Source organism: Talpa occidentalis, unplaced genomic scaffold (genome assembly GCF_014898055.3).
Source record: "Talpa occidentalis isolate TD23 unplaced genomic scaffold, MPIMG_talOcc4v2.1 talOcc4.4, whole genome shotgun sequence".
Lineage (NCBI taxonomy): Eukaryota > Metazoa > Chordata > Mammalia > Eulipotyphla > Talpidae > Talpa > Talpa occidentalis.
The window spans coordinates 18,521,742-18,542,368 of NW_023604295.1; the positions used below are offsets into that span (position 1 = coordinate 18,521,742).

The 20,627-nt window shown below is 36.2% G+C and overlaps 1 long non-coding RNA gene across 1 annotated transcript in view; it reads right to left on the reverse strand.

Annotated features, from left to right (window-relative positions):
* Window positions 1–3,553: 3,553 nt before the first annotated feature.
* LOC129146819 (uncharacterized) overlaps window positions 3,554–20,627 on the reverse strand; it is a 44,746-nt gene continuing 27,672 nt past the window's right edge. The window contains exon 3 of the long non-coding RNA XR_008554082.1: window positions 3,554–3,863. This is a non-coding gene — a long non-coding RNA (uncharacterized LOC129146819). The remainder of the gene's footprint in view (window positions 3,864–20,627) is intronic.

A 20,627-nucleotide genomic window follows, 5' to 3' on the forward strand; every position in this document is an offset into this window, starting at 1 on the left:
GTCATTGGCCTGTGCCTGGTGCCTCTTAAAGCTGCTACCACTGCCTGATCCTTGATATCACCTGCTGGCCACTTCTGCTAGCCGGTGCCCGCACCACCTCTAGAGCTGTCTTTTATTGCTGTTGTCTCCATCACTGCCCAGTCCAACCTCTAGACTGCCGCTGCTGGCTGCTGCATTGCTGCCTCAGCGATACTATCTGTGATTACTTTGAGCCGCCACCATGTGTTGGGTCTTGATCTACCACTTATCAGTGGCCACCAGCTCTAGGCTCCATTGGCGGGACAATACTATCATTTACAAGCAGCTTTTGGTTTGGTCTAGGAACACTATGAACACTATTTGGGGTAGGACAGGAGGCCATAGAAACTCTTTTCTTTATTACTCTCTCCCAGTTCCCCCCTTGTGAATAAATTCTGTAATTATAGTCTGAGTTGTATCTTGCAAATTTGAGTGCATGATTGAGCAGGACCCATGAACCATGACATTCCCCAGGTTTGTGTGGTTTCAGTATCCCTGGGAAAATGTGAAAAATCATTTGCAGTAACAGTTCAAACAGAAATCCTAATTTGACTAGTGGAAAATGGTTTAAAAAGAGCCTCCATGTACTTTACAAAGGATAAACTTTGCTAATGATTAACACTCACCACTGTGATCACTAGAAAATAACTTGTTGAGGCTGGTGCCAGCATTTTCACATTCATTATCTCAGTTAAGGATAATAGTGACATAGAAAGGGAGAACTGGGGTCATGGAGAGCATGGAGAGATTTCAAAAACAATAATAAAACTGACATAGTCCGTCTGCTTTTTATTATCACCAGGCATCAATAGCTCCAAGCAACATGGGTGGAACGTGTAGTGATTATGCTAAATGAAGTAATTCAGAAAACAAAAGACAATTACTGGCTGGCTTCTTTCTTAGGTGGGATATAAATAACCAAAGCAAATGACCTAACAAGTCACAAAAAAGTAACTCTTAGACTCTATGACAAATAAATACAGTGGTTACCAAGGAGGGGGCCCCAAAGGGGTAAAGAAAGGGTGAGGTGCCAGCCTGCTTGTGGCCATACCACGAGAACTTTGGTGATGAGTGAGGAAGGCTTATACACACATAAAGGGTGTATAAGCACCCCCAAGTTTGATGCAGTTTTGTAAATCAATAAAATTTCATTTTAAAAACAGTTCCACAAAGATCTAGCCGCCAATTGTTTTCTTTGAGATACAGTTTTCAAGTTTCCCCTATTTTTTAAAGTTTATTTTCTTAAATCATTGTGTGATTAAACTTGCTTTCAATATATTCCAGACATTTCACAATTCTGAGGGTTTTTATGTGTAGTGAATATCTGATTTCCAGAAAACCTAACAATAACACAGTCTGCCATTTAACATCTATAAATCTAAACATACCAGTTGAAATGGGGAAGGAAATCTAATTATCCAGATAACTTCATTGTAGAGTAAGTGAATTTTTTACCAATGCCACTAGCCTCTGTAGCTATCACCTGCAGCCTCAATCGTGTTAACACGAAGGGCACTTGGGAGCATTGGCATGGGGCACACATGCCTGATGGTAGACAGCTTGAGCATGGGTGGGCACACATCTGTAAGTGTGCACACGTGAGCCTGGAGGCCAGGGCTATAAAGTCACTTAGAGCTGTCTATGACTGCAGAGGATGCATGGCATGACTACAGAAGCAGCAAAACCACCAGAGAATGTCAGGGAGGGCCCAGAGAAAGCATAAAGATTTGCAGGGGGCTGGGGGCCTGGGTCCTTCCCCAGCCTCCTGGCCCACCTGCCTTGCCAACCTGCAGCCTTGCCACTACATTCACCCTCCCCTATGCTTCAGAAGTACCAAAACATAAGCTTGGCTAGATTTTGAATTTTTGTACAAAATGATTTGTGGTCCAAGTTCTTAGATAATTGTATCCATTTAGTGTAGGAGGGAACCTGAGGGAGAAGAAAAGCAAGAACATGTGAATATACTCCAAAAATAACTTGAAACTTGTAAAAATACACTGCTTTACTCTAATATGTGGCTCTCAGGAATATATATTCTTGCTACCCCTTAAGAAGAACATATTAGCAATAAATATCAAAATATAAAATGTACTTACTCTTAGATATCTGTTTATAAACTCTCATGTAAAATGATGTACAAACATATCATTATAATGTTCCCCATAAGCAGAAAATGGTAGGATCAACCTAAGTATTCATCAATATAGGTTTGGTTAAGAAATCAAATGTTGGGGGAAAATATATAAGCAGAAAAAAGAGAAATCAAATAAATATGACACATAGGAAAGGTATTGAGAGTAAAACCTAAGTTCTTATCCCAAGGGGCTTTTAGCCCCCTACATCTCCCCCCCCCTTTTTTTTTCATTTTAAAAGGAAAGGTTTATTAGGAAAAGGAGAAAGGGAAAAAGAGAGGCACCTGCATAGACTCAGGTGGGCAGAGATGCTGCTAATGCTTTGCAAAGGGAAAAGATTTGTGGAAAGAAATGCCCGTGATGGCTTTCTTTTCTTACTGCATGTGCAAGAGAAGATGGATATTAGCCGAACCTATTATTGTCATCTTCTCACCCCATATATAAATCAATCCATCATGCTGTATACCTTGAACTTACACAGTCAATAGAATCGGGTAGGGGAAGAAATCACTGGCTGTGTGTGTTTCATTATGAGGAGCAGTTTAGACCAAGGGACGAGGGTGAGATTTGAACTTGCTCTCTGCTGGTTGTCTCATATGGGCGCCACCACTTACATCTGTGTGGGGCAAATTATCTACTCTTTCTTTGCTCCTTTATTTCTTGGACATTCTGCATGTGCAACGTGGGATAGTAATAGTACTTCCTTCACTGGGTTTTTGTGAGGATAAATGAGTAAAGGTGAAATTGGTGCAGTAGTTAGCACAAGGCCAACAAGGGGGAGCACTTGGGGACTCCCTGGTGGCACAAGGGTTTGAGCACCGCACTCTGAAGCAATCCACAGCCTCTGCAGCACGAGTTCAATCCCCGGCCGGCGAGGGAGCAACCCACATGGCAAGGCAGACCTCTCCTGTCTCACCCGCTGCTCCCCTCAGCAGTGTATTTTAGTCTGCCTGTTTCTGTCCCCTACTCTGTCTCTGGTGGATCCTCTCACCCCCCACATCTCTGGCCTGTATCCTAACTCTTGGATGCATAAATAAATAACTCTTTAAAAAAAAAAAAGGGAAGCACTTAATAAATATCAATAGATCCTCTGTCCCGCTGAAAACATCTGTTGAAGTGACAGGAAAACACTGATACACAACTAGTCATTGCTATTGCAGAAAACAAGAATGGAACAATGAATGTTGTCTGACATGTAACATGTACATGTTAATGAAAATGATTCTACAATTTAGATTATTTGCATTTTGGAAGATTTATTCACAAACACATATCTCAAGATACACTATAGGAGGAAAACCAAGTAATACAAATATCTACTTCTTTAGTGGGCACATGACAATGGGGTGATATTCAATGTGCCATGTGAACTATTTGTTTTCCTTCGGACTATTACCCAAGTCCTTAGGAGGTGAAAACTGTGATTAACAAATAATTCAGATCAAAGTTGGATTACCAGTCTTTGAGCCAGTGCTGCCACATGCCAGGAATACTGATGGAGAAAGAATATTTTACCCCACGGGAGCAGTCAGAGAAGGTCTTAATATCACATGAGTGAGAGAAACAACATTTCACAGAGATAATATCCGCAAAGAGTGATGACAGTTGAGTGATGGGCACTTTCAGGGCAGCATCAGGTCATCAGAAACATAAGAACTTATCATTTGGGGAAGCTCTAAAACTGACATTTTTGGAGAGAAAGTTCACAGGAACCTAAGAGGAAAATATAAGAGGAAAATAAGTCATATATTAAAAAATTCTTCTAGAATCCACTTTCACCAGATATTTGAGAAACCTAATTTGCTGTAATAAAACACTTGCTATATATACTATATGAAAATCATCAGAATCATCCATTTGGATTTTTAAAACATCAGGAAAAGAAAGGATTGATCCAACCCCATTGAGGCCCTGCCTGTGAGTACTGAGATTCTCATCCCAGAAATAGAATATATTTTATTTCTTTTAAATCTTTGAACCTTTATATTTGAATTTTGGGGACTGATTTTGGCAGTTGTTATTTTGCTTAATAGAAGATGGGAACAATTCATCAATGATATGAGAAAAAGATAAAATGAATTTTAGTTTTACAACTCAAAGAATCAACTGTTTTTCTATTCTTTGTTTGCACATAGACTGTGATATGTCTCTAAGGTTAATAAACATTTTCAAATATCGTGCCCTGAATCTATAAAAACTAAAACATTAAGACATTAAATATCATAGCTTTGAATTAATGCAAACATTTTTAGTAGAGGCATTGAATAGTTTTGTGTACTGATGTTCATGAAGGAGAAATGGGTATTTGAAGTTTAAAATAGCATGGTTGGGCCTCCCTGGTGGTGTAGGGGGTTGAGCGCCATGCTGTGAAGCAATCTGCAGCCTCTGTAGCACAAGTTTGATCCCCAGATGGCCAGGGAGCTACCCACATGGTGCAGCAGACCTCTCCTATCTCACCTGCTGCTCCCTTCAGCAGTGTATTTCAGTCAGTCTGCCTGTTCTATTCCCCACTCTGTCTCTGGAATCCTCTCACCCCCCTGTGTCTCTGGCCTGTACCCCAGCTCTTGTATGCATAAATAAATAAATCTTTAAAAAAAATAGTATGGCTTCTCCTTTCTTAAACCAAGCAAATATTGAATGAAAATAAAGACATAGAAAGGAAAATACCAACTTTATTGAAATAATGAAAACATTTAGTGCTGAAACAGTATAAAAATGAAGAAAGACAACTAGGGAAAGTGAAATTCTGGGCATGGTAGGAAGGACAGCAAAAAATATAATTATTAGTTGGTTTAAGAAAAGAGAAAGGAAAACAAAGTCAAGATCTGTTGTTCTAAACTGAAAGTCTCCATTTGTCTTGAAAAGTTTTTGCCCAAAAACATTCAATGGTCTCTGCTGTTAATGTTTGCCTCTATTCCTACGACGGAATTGCTTTTGCTTTGCGGCAGTCAGGTGAATATTGTTCTCCAAATCAAACATCTCTTGTTTATACCAACTAATTAGGTATATACAGGTTCCAGTGGCAAGTTCCAATGAAGTCTGTTTGAATAATCACAGCATCTCTGTGGTTTTTTCATTTATTTATTGAGTTAATATTGGTTTATATAATTATTAATATTTTAGAGGTATGGGATCTCCCCCTTCAGGTACTGATACTACACCCAGACCCACCACCAAAGCACCCACATTCTATCCCCATAATTCATTGTGGCCCCCCCCCTACTTTGTTCTTGCCTCTCTGGTTCTACAATCAGCTTTGTAGGGTTTGTTATTAGCTTAGCATAATCAGACCCATTGTTTAGTATCTCCATATTCTACCCTGTAAGTGACATCATCCAGTATTTGTCTTTCTCTTTCTGACATTTCATTTACTATTTATCCCCTCCAGTTCCATCAATGTTAGCATACATGGCAAGAGTTTGTCCTTTTTGATAGCTGAGTAGTATTCCATTGTGTATATATACAAGATCTTCCTGATAAACCTGTCTATATTAGGACACTTAAGTTATTACCCTAGTTTGGTTAATTCCTAACATATCATAGTTCAACTAAATGTATTAAAGCACTTCATGATATTATAAAAACTTTACAATAGTGTATTTCCACTTTTCCTCTCCTAGTGTTTGCACCATGGTTACCATATATTTTACTTTTCTACATTTAATGGAATGCCATCCTACATACTACATTTAGTGTAATAACTTGCAACAGCTTAAAACAAATCAGGAACCAATTTATGAACTATATGGAATATTTTCCAAGATACAATACTACATGAAAAACGAAAGGTGAAGAAAAAAAAATATTGCCTCTGTGTGTGTATAAAGATATATTTACATACATACTTGCAGAGAATGAAAGCATCTTAGAAAGAGAGGTAATGTTTCAGTAATTAGTAATAATAATAGATATAGCTAGATAGTAATTGAAACAGTAGTGAAAAAGTTCAGCTAAATTGTGTAGTGAGAAAGGAAGGGAGAAAAGATGGAATTCTGTAGCAGGAAAAATAAGAGGGTCTATGAAAGTGAAATGTAAAGGAAATCAAATTTTGCAAAGAATTAAGAGAGACAGTAATGTAGAAGTACATAAGGGGAATGTGAATATGAGGACTGAAAATAGAAACAAATTTAGGGATGTGGAGATAGTACATGATAAGATTTTTGATTTGTATCTATTATTTCTGTATTCAGTGAGTCTACAACATTATATACATGTATATATATTTACTTCTATAAATACATAAAGATGTAGGTAGCTTCCAAACTTTTATAGGTATATTTTTCTGCATATAACATATGTGCATGTAATACGTATTATAGAAATATGTATATACTGTATATTAATACATATATACATTCTTTTTATACCTTCTATTTATGACCAGGCTCCTGTAAAGAAAATCAACTGTTTATTTCTTATCCACAAACAGATTTTAAGGTCAGTGATAGGAATATAACACAGAAGTAATATTTCACCTTGAAAATATTGGCAACTGAAAACAACTGGTAGGTGCTAAGGTCAGACTTCGCAACTAGAATAATCTGAACCTTTTAAAGATGTTCATAATGTTTTCTACCTGACTCGGGTAGAAAAGATCTGTTTACAAGCGATTTGTCGTAATTTAAGAATTCAGTGTGGTGGTTCCCATCCATGTTCACCATCCCTTCACCTCAAAACAAACGAGTTAGGGGTGTGGTGTAACCTTTTTTTTTTCCCCAGCAAAAAGAATGCATGGGATTGCGCAGAAAGTAGCTACTAGTGGAAGTGAATTTTCACTGAAATGAATTTGGATAAAATAAGGGTGGAGAGCCAAAAGGCAGAGATATTTGATTAATGCTTGTAAATAATTTTATTCTACTCAATATTAAAATTTAAGATTTAAAATCTTTACAAAACACTATGTAATTAGTCTAGAAAGTGACTAGAATAAATGATCGTACTGAGACTGTGTCTATTCCCTAAAGCCTCATTTTTTCAGAAATACGAAAGTTGCCTAGCCTATTTTTAAAGAGCCAAATCATATTTCTGTACTTTTAAGTTGAGTGTATCTTAGCAACATCCAGAGCAGAATATGTTTGCCTGAGAAGAAGAGAAGATTCACACTCCTATATTCTATGTTTTATGGAAATGTTAAAATTCGTAATTTTCCACTACATAGTCCTTCTCCAAAATACAAAAAAAAGACATTTAATTTTATTGTATTTCATGGAGAAAAGAAGCTTTGTGGCTTCTTTGGTTTCCAAAATTTACATAGTGAATTTACAAGAAAATTTACATAATATTTTAAACAGATGAATCAAGTGTTCACTACAGAGCTTGTATAATTATGACTTCTAAACTATCATTTTTAAGACTATCTGTAATACTTACCTAACTTCAACTCAGAACTAATGATTTTTAGGGAAGTTCGGTATCCTACAAATACACATTATACTTGTATAAATCAATTCTTCCTGTATTTTTGAACATTTACTCTGTGCTATTCTCTGTGCTAAGAACTAAAAGATATCCAGATAAGAATGACAATTTCTGCTTTCAGTGTGCTGACATTTTAAGAGGGAAAACAAACTAAGAATCATGCGATGTGATGAGAGCGATAATAAAAGATGTGCATTGGAATATGGCATAGACTGAGTACAAACACAAGTACTGGCCTACAGGAAACAACATTTGTTTGGGAGATACACACATTGATCTAATCCACTCTAAACAGATGCAATGCATAAACATTTCGAATAAGAGAGAAAAAACATCACCCATATCTTAAATTCTACTTAATAGATATTTGAAAATTTTTTTCACATGTAGTTTCTTATAAAGAAACATTATGGTGTATTTTTTTGCATATTTTTCCTTGGAAATAAAATGACAAATTATGTTATAAAAATATGTTTATCCCATGGGAAAATAAAATGTGTTGCTGACATTGAAGAGTTGTCTTTATGATTAGCTAAGAGTCATAAAATAAATTTACCTGATTTTTTTCTTCTCTAGTTTGAAGGCCATCTTGGTCTCCTTAATGAAAGTGGCTGAACTATTGATGATCAGAATTCTTTTTTTGTTTTGTTTTAAAGTCTCTGCCTATGGCATGAGTTATTGACTAAAGTAGATCACTATTCTTTCTCTCCTGATTTTTATTGTCATTTGTATAATATACTTAATACATATACTACATTAAAATTATATACTTAAATTTTTTTTTCATAAAATATCTAATCAAAAGAATATTATGAGCTATATCTGTGTTTTCCAATATAGTCTTTACTTTTCTTTGCTGTGGAACAAGAAGGATACACGTGAACAGCTAGGAATTGTCAAAGAGAGGTTTTGTACATGTGTAACCATAAAAAATACCATATATATATACTTATAACCATATATATACTTCTGATAATTATAGTAGTTATGAATAAGATAAGTCATTAATTTCTGAAGGTTTGACTGGATTACAATATTCTTTTTGTTGGTTTTGTAGCAAAAGTAGACATTGGTGTTCCATTAATAATTTTGCTACAATAATTTATAGCTTTCATAATATTCAGTTTTCTGCTTGCTCATTGTAGACAGTGGTTTGTGCTCAGGATTTAACATTTTTAATCTTTCCACTATTGTTTCATGGAGATGATGGTTCATTTCTCCATTGTTCTCCCTAGACAGTCTTTTATTTACTGATAAACACAGCTCCAGGCTAATCTCTCTGTGTTCTGTCCTATCTAATGTAAATAATGTCGTGTCCTATCTGAATGTAACCTCTGGTACATTCACTGCCTTAGTTCAGACCATATTCTCTATCTGAACTTCCCCATAGTCCCTAGACTGCTACACTTGCTCAACAATTTTCTTCTGGCATCTTAAGTAAACAAAGACCTGCTCAAATCAGGCATGGAATCCTTCATTTACAAGAGAGGTCTGCATTTCTCTTGGACCACTTACTTAGGGTTCCTGACAGCTGCCTTGAACAGGAAAAGAGATAAGAAGTGTTTCTGGTTGATAGTGTAGATTTGCCTGAGAAATTCTTCCCTCACCCCAATGGTCTGGAAAAAGTAAGGAGAAAGCTAGTCCTAGGATGAGAGGGAAGGCAGGCCAGGCTCTGGGGATGAATCCTCAGCCAGGATGGTTTATTAGCATTGCAGCACCCAGGTCTCTAGACAGAGACATTAGAAAGTCTGTTGTGACAATGAGAGAAGGAAGGATAGAGGACTGTGACTGTCAAAGCAGGTATGGGCCAGGTCAGGCCAGGCCAGGGGCAAGGTATGTTACACACATTTAACCTAGAGTGAGTAGACAATGGAGTTTCAACTCTGTATTTTAGGCAGAGATAATTTAAATTGAACTTTGATATGGGGTAATAATATTTTTATATGCAGTAATAATAATAATAATAATAATAATAGAAAGAGGCAGTGGCATCTACTAAACCAATAGACTTAGTTCCAAACCAAGGAATCCTTTCTTATGCTGGGGTAGCTAGGCTTAATGAGTCTGTTTGACCATAGGAGTGATGAACCACATTCACCCTCCCTCTTCATCACTTTTCTCTCTTTTTCACTATTTTTATTAAGTAGCTATAAATAATATTTATGGTATATATCATATAAAATTATAAGGACACAAACACCCATGAACACATCATCCCACTGAAAATGGAGAACACTGCATTAATTTTGCAATTCCCTGTGTGCTATTCTCCTAAACCCTCTATAGAGGCAATAGCTGTCAGAATTTGGCTTACTGTGCTCTTACTTTTCTTTATAGTTTTCTTCCATGCCTGTGATCCTAAATAATAAATAGGTTAGTTCTGCATGTTTTAATATTATGTAACAAAATGATGCTGTGTGACTTCTGCAGCTTCTTCTTTTCCTTCCAACTTTTTATATTCTTGAAATGCATCCTTCTTGTTGCTTGTTCCTATCATTTTATTTCCATCACTGGGTGGCAATGTGTTTTATTGTGTTGCGATGGATATTTTTGGTTGCTTCTAGGTTTTTGTTATTACAAACAGTGCTACTGGGAGTATTTTAGTATATTTCTTGTTCTATATATAGAAAAGTTTCTCTAGAGTAAAAATGTAGGACTGCAATTGCCATGCCATATATAGGATAGAAACATCTGGAACTCTAGATATTTCCAAAATGGCAATATAACCTTACACTCACCTGCAGGGGATAAATGTTTGGATGTTCCATATCCTTAATAACACTTGATAGTCTCAATCTTTAAAATTTTCAGTAAGACAAAATGCTGTTTCACTATCAATTTTTCCTGAACAGTAATAATGTTAACTACCTTTAACTTACTCAGTTAATCTTTGAGATTTCCCTTTTCTCTGAAGTGCCTATTTAAGGTTTTTTCCCTCATTTTTCTAAAGTTGTTCTCTTGCAACTTGCATTACAAGAGAATGCTGTCATTAAAATGAATTTGTTTTAAATGTTTTTCTCCAGTTTTTGATTTATATTTTTACTTTCTTTGCAACATGTCTTGATAAGCAGACATTCTAGAATATAATGTAGTCAAATTTAGGAATATTTTCTTGTGCTTTTTTTTCCTAGATAATAAATCTTTCTGTATTTTAAGTATATAAAGATATGCTTGAGGGGCATCCCTGGGGGTGCAAGGAGTTAAAATGCAGCACTATGAAGTTATCCATAGCTACTGCAGCAAGAGTGGATTCCCGGCCAGGGAGGTGACTCACATGGAACAGCAGACCTCTCCCGTCTCACCCGCTGCTCCCCTCAGCAGTGTATTTCAGTCAGTCTGCCTGTTCTGTTCCCCACTCTGTCTCTGGTGAATCCTCTCACTGTGCCCCCCAACCTCTGGCCTGTACCCCAGTTCTTGTATAAATAAATAAATCTTTTTTTAAAAAAAGATATGCTTGTTAATATTTTCTAAGTCTTATCATCTCTTTAATATGCTTTCTTATTTTGGAATAATTTTAGGTTCACAGAAAGCTTTCAACAATAGCATGAGAGTGTCCATATATCCCTCCCTCAGTGATACATTTTAATATTTTACAGCACAATGGTACATATATCAAAGCTAAGAAACCAATATTAGTTCATCACTATTATTCAAACTCGAGATTTTATTTCAATTTTACTAGTTTTTTCCCTTTATGTTCCAGGATTTAATACTGGGCGAGAGATTACATGTATTTGTTATTTCTCCCCGGTTACTTCTGGTCTGGGATAATTTCTGCCTTTCCTTGTTTTCTTGATCTTGACAGTTTTGAGGAAAAAGGGCCAGGTGTGCTGAAAAATGTCCAAGAGTCCAAAATTTTTGGATATTTTTCTCATGATTAGAGTGGGATGAAGGGTTTATTTGTTTGTTTTAAATACCACGTAGGTGATATGTCTTTCTCAGTCCAGAGTATCAAGGGGTATATGACATTCACAATACTTTACTGGGGACATTAACATTAATCACTTGGGTAAGTCCACCTGAAGCCCCTGTCTTTCTATATTCTAGTCCTTGGAAACAAGAGATAAACTCCACTTCCTTAACGGAGGAGTATCTACATGTGTTACATGGAATTCTTTTGTAAGGGTGACTTGTCTGTTCTTCCTAACTTCTTTTTTTTTTCTTTTTTTTTTAAACATTTCTTTATTTATTTATACAAGCACAGGTCACAGTCAGAAGCGCAGGAGGGTGAGAGAATCCCCCAGAGCCAGAGCGGGAACAGAACAGACAGACTGAGGAAGTACACTGCTGAGGGGAGCAGCAAGCATGGCAGGAGAGGTCTGCGCACCATGTGGGACCCTCGCCGATGGCCGGAGATCGAACCGGTGCTGCAGAGGCTGCGGGCAGCTTCGCAGCCCAGTGCTCAACCGCTGAGCCACCGGGGAAGCCCCCTAACTTACTTCTTTATGCAGTTATTTATCCTTATTCATGTGCACATTCATCCACACTTAGTATAGATTAATGTATTGATATGTCCGTTTTGTGCTTTGTTGTTAGTCTTACAGTGCTCCATTTCATATTTGTCTTTTGGTATGAGGTAGTAGATCAGTTTTGTTTTTATATAATAGATGATAAGTTGTCCTAGAAACTTTATTTAAAAAATCCATACTCCCCCCTGCCCTGCTTAGCTGCAATACGTGTTTGGTCATTAAAAGGTTGTGCTTAAAAAATCCTTGTCTGTCTAACAATTAAAAAATTATACTGAACTTTTAAAAATACACTGAACAATTAAAAAACTATACTGTTATATATTTCTCATGGGTGTTAAGATCTGTTTATAACATGATTCAATTAAAATATTTTAAGAATGTGATTTTTTTAAGTAAAAAGTAGAACATTCAAAGTAATAGTAGCTAGTATTAATTAGGTGCTTTCTTTAGGGTCTATGATAGAGAATTACCAATGTTCTCTCACACATTTCTCACTTCATTCTTGAAGGAAAGGTGCTTTCTACATGAGCAAACTAAAGGGACAGAAAAACAAATAACTTACTTCAAGCCACAGTTAGTCAGTGATAAAGTCAATTCAAACCTGGGTTTGACTTCAAAGTTCAGAGTTGATTTCTTCCAGATAGTAGAAGGTCCCTGCTTACTTTACAACCTAAGTCTTTTTGCTCAAACAAATTTTCAATGAACTATTTGCATAATCATTCCAAATAGCATTTCCTGGTTAAGACAGGTTCTGCTATGGCTGCCTCATCTACTACTGATTATACACAATGGTATTTTCAAACTGAAAGAGATGCATGATTTAAAAAACAAACCTAATCCAGTGGGCAATAGAAATATTAAATTGGGCTTGAAAGAAAAAATGTGACCACTTATAAATGAAACCATTAGAAAGACTCAAATTTACAAGCCCACTTAAACTATTAAAACTATTTTTAGGGAAAGTAATAAACCAAGTGAAACCAGCAAGTATGCCTTGCTATTAAAACTATGGAGAATTAAGATGAGATTGGAAAAGAGGACAGGAAACCAATTTATAAGAGAAATTTAAGGTCTTAAAGGTAATAAGAAACACCCACTACTTTGATAGATGTTTGATTTCCAATTTTACTATGGAGAATACATTTTATTTTAAAAGGAACCATAAAAATTTTAAGGAGCATAGTTCCAGGATCTCTCTTGCTGTTAAATTCCATGATTGAGACTAATCTGATGGGCAAAACCAAATCCCCATAGAAAACAGAGAGAAGAAATAGAAAGAACAAATTAAACTGCCTGATACTGAAATATCAATGTTAAAAGGCCCTCACTTCTAAAATTAGTGCAGACAGGGTGATGACATTCAGTAGTAGTTATTATGAATCACTTTCCTGAAAGTTTCAGGAAACATTGCAGTGATTTTGCCCTGGACAGCATATTCTTTCCAAAATTTTGTACTGTGCAGATTTTGCACCTTTACAAATGTTTAAATTGTCCTTTGCTGATTCAGAACGCTATGTATTGTACTTTGATTCTTTAATTCTTTCTTTAAGGTTATTGACTCATTAAATTAAGCAATCAGACGCCAAACGTTCGCAGTTTTTAAAACTCTGAATTGCTATGCCAATCTCAGTAAATTCACAAATCCAAGAATGCTAAAATCACAATGGTAAGTCATTATTGTCCTCAAAGACCAGGTCCTTAAAATCATATAATATCATACAACAGACTTGTAGTAAATTGCCTAGATAGTGATATTTATAAATCATATAACATCAGAATTTTTCAAAATGCTTTGCAAATGATCTTTTAATAGGATTGTGCTTACATGATGGAATTGTGCATATGATAGTCCCCTTAGTTCTCCCCCAAGTGGTCCCCAAAAGATGTCCATATTTTACTCTTGGAATTTGTGAATATTTAATGGCAAAGAGAATTTTCAGACATGACTAAACAAGGATCTTCAGAGGAGGAGATTATCTGCATGGGCCTAAAATAATCAATGGTGTCCTTTAAAAATGAAAGGAGGAGGCAGAAGAGTCTGAGAAGCAGATTTGGCCCCTGAAAAGAGTCCTTGGAGTGCCACACTCTTGGCTTTAAAGATGAGGAAAAGAGCTATGAGCCAAGGGAGACCTATACAAGCTGAAAAAAAGCAAAGGAAACAGTGTCTTCTAAAGACTCAGAAAATGTGTCACTGTGGACATATTGATTTTGGCCCATAGAAATTTTATGTCAGGTGTTTACTTACAGAACTGTAGGAAAATAGATTTGTATCATTTTAAGCTTCTACATTTGCGGTATTTGTTACAGCAACAATAGAAAACCAGTAGGAAGGGCACAGGGACACATTTCACAGGAAGAAGTAATTTTTAAAAAAACTGTACAATCCTGAGGTACAAGACAAAGAGAGCTATAAAGATTTCTAGGGGAATAATTACAGTTCTCTCCAAGCTAGACCAGCAGAGAACACGTCTACTTTATGATTCTACAAATATCCCTTACAAGGGCTTATATCTGCTCTGTTTCAGATTCTGCAAAAGGTTTAAATATCCTTTGGTTCCATTTTACAGTGAGCTTCAACTTAGCAGGAAAAAAAAAATCCATTCACTCAAATATTTCATGAGCAGCTAAACAAGTGAATTATTAGGGATAACACTATAAGATTGCCCCTTAAAATAGTAAGTCATTAGAGAAATAGTCAACAGCTAAATGTGCCATATACTAAAACAGAGATGAAGATGAGCCTAATAACTAACATTTGAATGCTTGCTATGTTCCTTGTTTTAAGAGCATATTTTACATCTAAAGTACCCTATACAGGTAATCACACTTCAAAATTAGCAATATAATGTCTTCAGATATCACTGTGGAAATCTACCCCAGAGAGTCTTTTATTAGCATAAGAAATATTAAAAGTAATTTTTAAATAGTAAAATGAGTTGTGCTTGAGTTATGATGATTCTGTAGGACGAGTGAACAGGTATCAACATGGGTTTATGAAAATGGTGTAAGAATGTGGCATATGGGCCTCCCTGGTGGTGCAGGTGTTAAAGTTTCTGTGCTATCAACCTATTGCCAGCCACTGTGGCATGAGTTCTAGCCCCAGCCAGAAAGCTAACCCACATAGTGCGGCAGACCTCTCCTGTCTTGCCCGCTGCTCCCCTCAGCAGTATATATCAGTAGATCTGCCTGTTTTTCTTCCCACCTCTGTCTCTGCTGAATCCTCTCACCCTCTGCACCTCGGGCCTACACCTCAGTTCTGGTATACATAAATAAAAATAAATCTTAAAAAAAAAAATTATGTGTCATGTCTAGCAGCAGCGAAAGTCTTTAGACCAATGTATTAGGAGCAACAGGCCAGGTTTGCAGCCCCATGGGGCATGTAACTTTGCATGTACCAGAGGGTTGCTTGACCCAGCCTGGAAGGTAGACTTACCTACTTTCAGAATGTCTTCACACCTTGGGTACCCCAAGCTTACAAGCACAGTTGAGATGACCACTTATGCTCTCTTTTTAGTGAATGTTAGATAGGATTTAATCTAAAACTTGTTTTCATTACTAACATACTATGGGTTAGTTACATGGGAGAAGATTACCCATCAGCACCTTCGTCTTATTACTGGGAACTGTCAATATATTCCCGAAGAGCCTCACGATTGTTAAATAACATGGCCTCTTTCAGAGCTCCACCAGACTTTACATTCTGTTCCAAGGCACTTACACTTCATCTCTTACCTGGAGTTTCTCAAAGAGAGATATGCTGTCAGAAACACTTCAGTGGAGTTTAATATGTTGCATTTCAACAAACATTCCTTCCATTCCACCAACACTGAAGTTTGACTGGTTGAAAATGAGGAGCTACTTCTTAGGTGCTCTGCTTATATGACCACATCTGCTGCAGTTTATATCCTTCCTCTACCCCCTCCCAACCTGGAAAGGCGATGTGTCTTGATCATTGCTTTGAAGACTACGGCGTTTTTCTTTCTTACCATACCTGGCATTGTCCTCCTTGATTATTATTTTCCACTTAGCTAGTGGACTAAAATTGCTACTGATTCTGATAGCATTGTAATGACAGAATGGCAGAGAATGAAAGTAAAAGAGTTTTTTATTATCAGTCATTTGTTATTTATCATTTTAAGCCTCACATCTTATAAGAAAGGATAAAGTGCTGAGAACAGGATGTTTAATAGAACTTGTTTCCTCTGTTCCCTCTCATTCCTCATGTTCCCTTCTGCGCTCCCTACAATTATCTTTCAGCATATTAACCTTCACCTCCACCCTCCCCAGTCACCAGTGAATGCCCAAGTGACTCTGCTTTCTCTGCAGTGTTGTGGAACTTGCTGAGTGGATACAAAAGAGCAACTCCTAGTAACTGTGTTAAGTTTGTTGTTTTTTTTTTTTTTTCTTAGAGGTTTGAGGTTTTCAAAAAAGAAATGAGAAGAAGTGACAAAAGAGGAAGAAGAGAAAGAGGAAAAAAGGGTATGTGACAGGGATGGACCAAAAAAATAGGGTCTTAGGTTCTTAATAAATAAGATGAATCCTTCTTCCCATGCTGGTAACTAAACATTTAAAACAAACAAATGAAGTTCTATGACTCAAGACCGCTCATGTCAGTTACTTCTGAAAAAAATCTCCTTTCCTCATTTCAGTTATCAGCACCATGTTGAAACCATGTGAAAAGTCAATATTTTTAATGGAGACTGGATTAACAGAAACATTTGAATTCAATACTACCCTCCCATCCATAGCACTGAGCTGTTTTTTTCTCCTTCTGCGAGTTATATATCCTTATGACACACAAAGAATTCAGTAAGAGTAATTGCCAATTTTACATGGAAAGAATTTTATGATACTGCTTTAAAATGTTTCAAATTTTAGTTTCCAGAATTGCTTATATTGTCTGTTTACAAATATTCATCTCTTGTGAGATTTTCTTTTAGAGCACTCATGATAATTTTCTCTCTCTCTTGCATTGCTTAGACCAACACCAGAGACACAAAAGGTGGTTAGTAACTGCTAGATGAAAAAAATAAATGAATTATCGCCACAACATAGATTTATATTTTCTACTAGTGTGATTAAGTGACTTTCCTTCCTATTTGACATGATGCATTTTTACAGAAATGAAAAAAAAAACCACTATTTAATGTGAAAAGCCACTATTATGATCTATTATAATCTTCACCCTGAAATAGAAAGGAACAATTTGTCTTTTCCATCTTGTGTCTAAATTGTGGGTAACAAGTTTCAGTTTCTAAATGTAATTGCTGTGCAGATTCTATTCATTCCATCCTTCTCAAATTTCTCTGAAACAGTCTTCTAGCTTTCTACCTCTGAGTTTTGTTTTAAGAACACTCTTGTCAGTTGAGAGTAAGATAACATTTCTCTGTGGACACAAAAGCTGAGGAAGAATTCCAGTCATGTTGCCTGAGGAATGAGCTGTGCTCTTCCCTCTGATGTCCTCCAGACTCAGCCGAGACTGTGCATGAGACAATTAAGAGTCAACAGGTACAATTGCTGGGTGAGTGAGTGTTGCACAACTTTCCCTCAAATGCAACAAACAAGATAAATACTGAATTCAAAACTAGTTTCCTGACATTCTATTAAACACTCTAGAAAAGCTGATTTTCAATAGGTATTTCAGAGTGCAGGAAGAGATTCTACTATAGTCTTCAGTTTTCCATTTCTATTTTCTTTTGATTTAGTGGATATTCAAAAAGGTGACTCTAATCAGGATGTTTTTTTCATCAAAATGTCTAGAATTTTCTTGACTTAAAACTAATCAGAAGAGAAATTGTCATAGGAAATCTCTGACAATTCATTTGGATTCCATTGTTCACATGCTTACTTTTTTCTGAGGTGATTTCCAGTTCAATCTGAGAACTGCCCATAAAGAAAATTCTTCCATTTATCAAGTATTTTTGTACGTGGTAGGTGATGTTAGGGAGAATGGAAAACAAAGCACAGAACGTGCCCGCCTTCATGGTTCCTTCACTTGAATGATTTCCTGAGCTAAACCAGCACAGCCCTTAACTATGAACATGCTGCTTCCTGAATCCCACCACATTGTGTTTTTCCTGAGTTTCCTAAATGTTCTTTCTCAAAAATGGATAAGACAGTTTCATGAGGAATTATATGGGATGTTTGTTAACAATGTGGGTTTACAGCCTGTTAAACACAGTTTCTGTTTCAAAAGACAGATTAACCAAGTAATTTTCTGCTTTTAAAAAGTTTCTTGGGCCTCCCTGGTGGTGCAAGGGGTTAAGACGCAACCTATGAAGCAATCTGCAGCCACTGCAGTACCAGTTTGATCCCCGGCCAGGGAGCAACCCACATGGCACAGCAGACCTCTCCTGTTTCGCCTGCTGCTCCCCTCAGCAGTATATTTCAGTCAGTCTGCCTGTTCTGTTCCTCACTCTGTCTTTGGTGGATCCTCTTAACCCCCACACCTTTGGCCTGTACCCCAGTTCTTGTATACATAAATAAATCTTTAAAAAAAAAAAAAAAGCTTCCTAAGTGTGTGTGTGTGGTTTTTTTTTTTTTTGGAGAGACACATTCAAAAACTAGAAAAAGTTTGTAATATCTGGAAATTTGAGTGACTATACAGGTTAAAAGCATTTTTATTGTTGGTTTGATAAGCATATTAAGCCATGTTTGGGAGGAAATTACCAAAGCCTATACTGCACTGACCATGGTTACGAACAATGACCCAGGGCCTCCCTGGTGGCGCAAAGAGTTAAGCACCTCACTATGAAGCCTCTGTAGCACGAGTTTGATCTCCAGCTGGCCAGAAAGCAACCCACATGTCACAGCAGACCTCTCCTGTCTCGCCTGCTGCTCCCCTCAGCAGTGTATTTCAGTCAGTCTGCCTGTTCTGTTCCCCGCTCTGTCTCTGGTGAATCCTCTCATCTCCGACATCTCTGGCCTGTACCCCAGCTCTTATATGCATAAATTAATAAATCTTTAAAAAAAAATAATGACCCATGTTTCCAAGTAATTTGATCTGTAAGTTTTCTTCCAACTCCTTCAGTGCAAATTGAAAATAAATCACGTGAATTTAGTAAGAATTATGTTATATAAAGAGAATGCACATCTTTTTTTCTTTTGATAAATGCTAAAGACAGCATTCATCCTGTCTTCAATAGCTTGAAGGATAATAAAGATATTCTGTAATAATAGGCACTATAAAAACACCACTACTCTATAACAACATGAAAATATGTCTTACATATTAACAGAGCCAAGGATCAGGATTAAGTCTAAGTAACTGCTTTCTCCTTAGAAGATTCCAAATCCTAGAAGGGTGTCTATACAAACATCTGTGTAACATAAGGTAGACGTTTGCTATACAAACACAGCTTATTATTGTTTTAAAATTTTTGAATCAAAACATTTTGTGTTTGGCATATTTTACTTTCCAGAATTTCCATTACTGACAATTAAGATTTAAGGATTCATCTCAGAAAACTTTATATTTCTAAAGCAAATGAAACAATTGCTTCTAATTATTACTCTCTGGCCAATTATCTAAATCTTCACCTATTTTTTCCCTTCATTTTAGATTTGACTGAGCCATTGCCAAATTAATACAATGTCCCTTGGGTTTATCCAGAAATGCAGAATTGCTAAAGCAAAAGAGCTAAGAAATTATTTATATTGGGACAATGAAAGGTTGTAGAACTAGGTTCTGGTGACAATTGCATAACATCGTGAACATACTAAAGGGACTGAATTGTATAATAAAAGAGTACTTTTTTTGGTATGTAAACCAGATTTAAACAAAGGTATTAGAAAATTTTATTGCGTTTATTTGACATACTAAAAACATGCTAAACCTTTGGTGGCACATCTATGGAGAGAGACAAAAGGAGACAACAAATTGATCTTCCCTTGTATTTCTCCTCTAGTTCTCGTTAACATTTTGTAGACATAGTACAGTTGTGTCATGATATTCCAGAAGCAAAGAGTATTTGTGAACTTGGAAATTTTAGTTAAGATGGACCACATAGCTAAGTATAACAATCTGTCTGATGATAATAATGACTACATATTTATTTGTAGTATGCATTTTTTCATGATAAATAGTCTCGGAGATTTTTTTTTTAATTTTTAAGAAACATTTTGACATTTCTCTCCCTGGGGGTAATATGTTTTCTGATGGCTACATATTCTTTCTTTGTTGGTGTCCAAGCAGAGTTTCCACTATATTTGTAGAATTGCATATAAAACATTTCTACACTGAGTGTGAAATTGGGCTTCAAACTTCTAAGATGTCCATATCATTCTAAATTAAAACCTCTAATACATGGAGAATCAACCTCACAGCAATAATGACAGTGGTGTCATTGGGTGTGTACTAAAAAAAACAAAAAAGTTGCTACAGCATTTTGCAAGAAATTGACCATTTAAATATATTTAAAGAAGTAATTTTTAAAGCATTTTTCTCTTATTCATACATAATTTAATAAATGTTATTTGGAGCATTATTGTCTGCCATGAAGCATGCTAATATCATGCCAACATGGTATGCTAGCTTTAAGCTCATACCAGAAAGTGAGTTTCTATAAACATTAGCTAGAAAAAGGTTTCC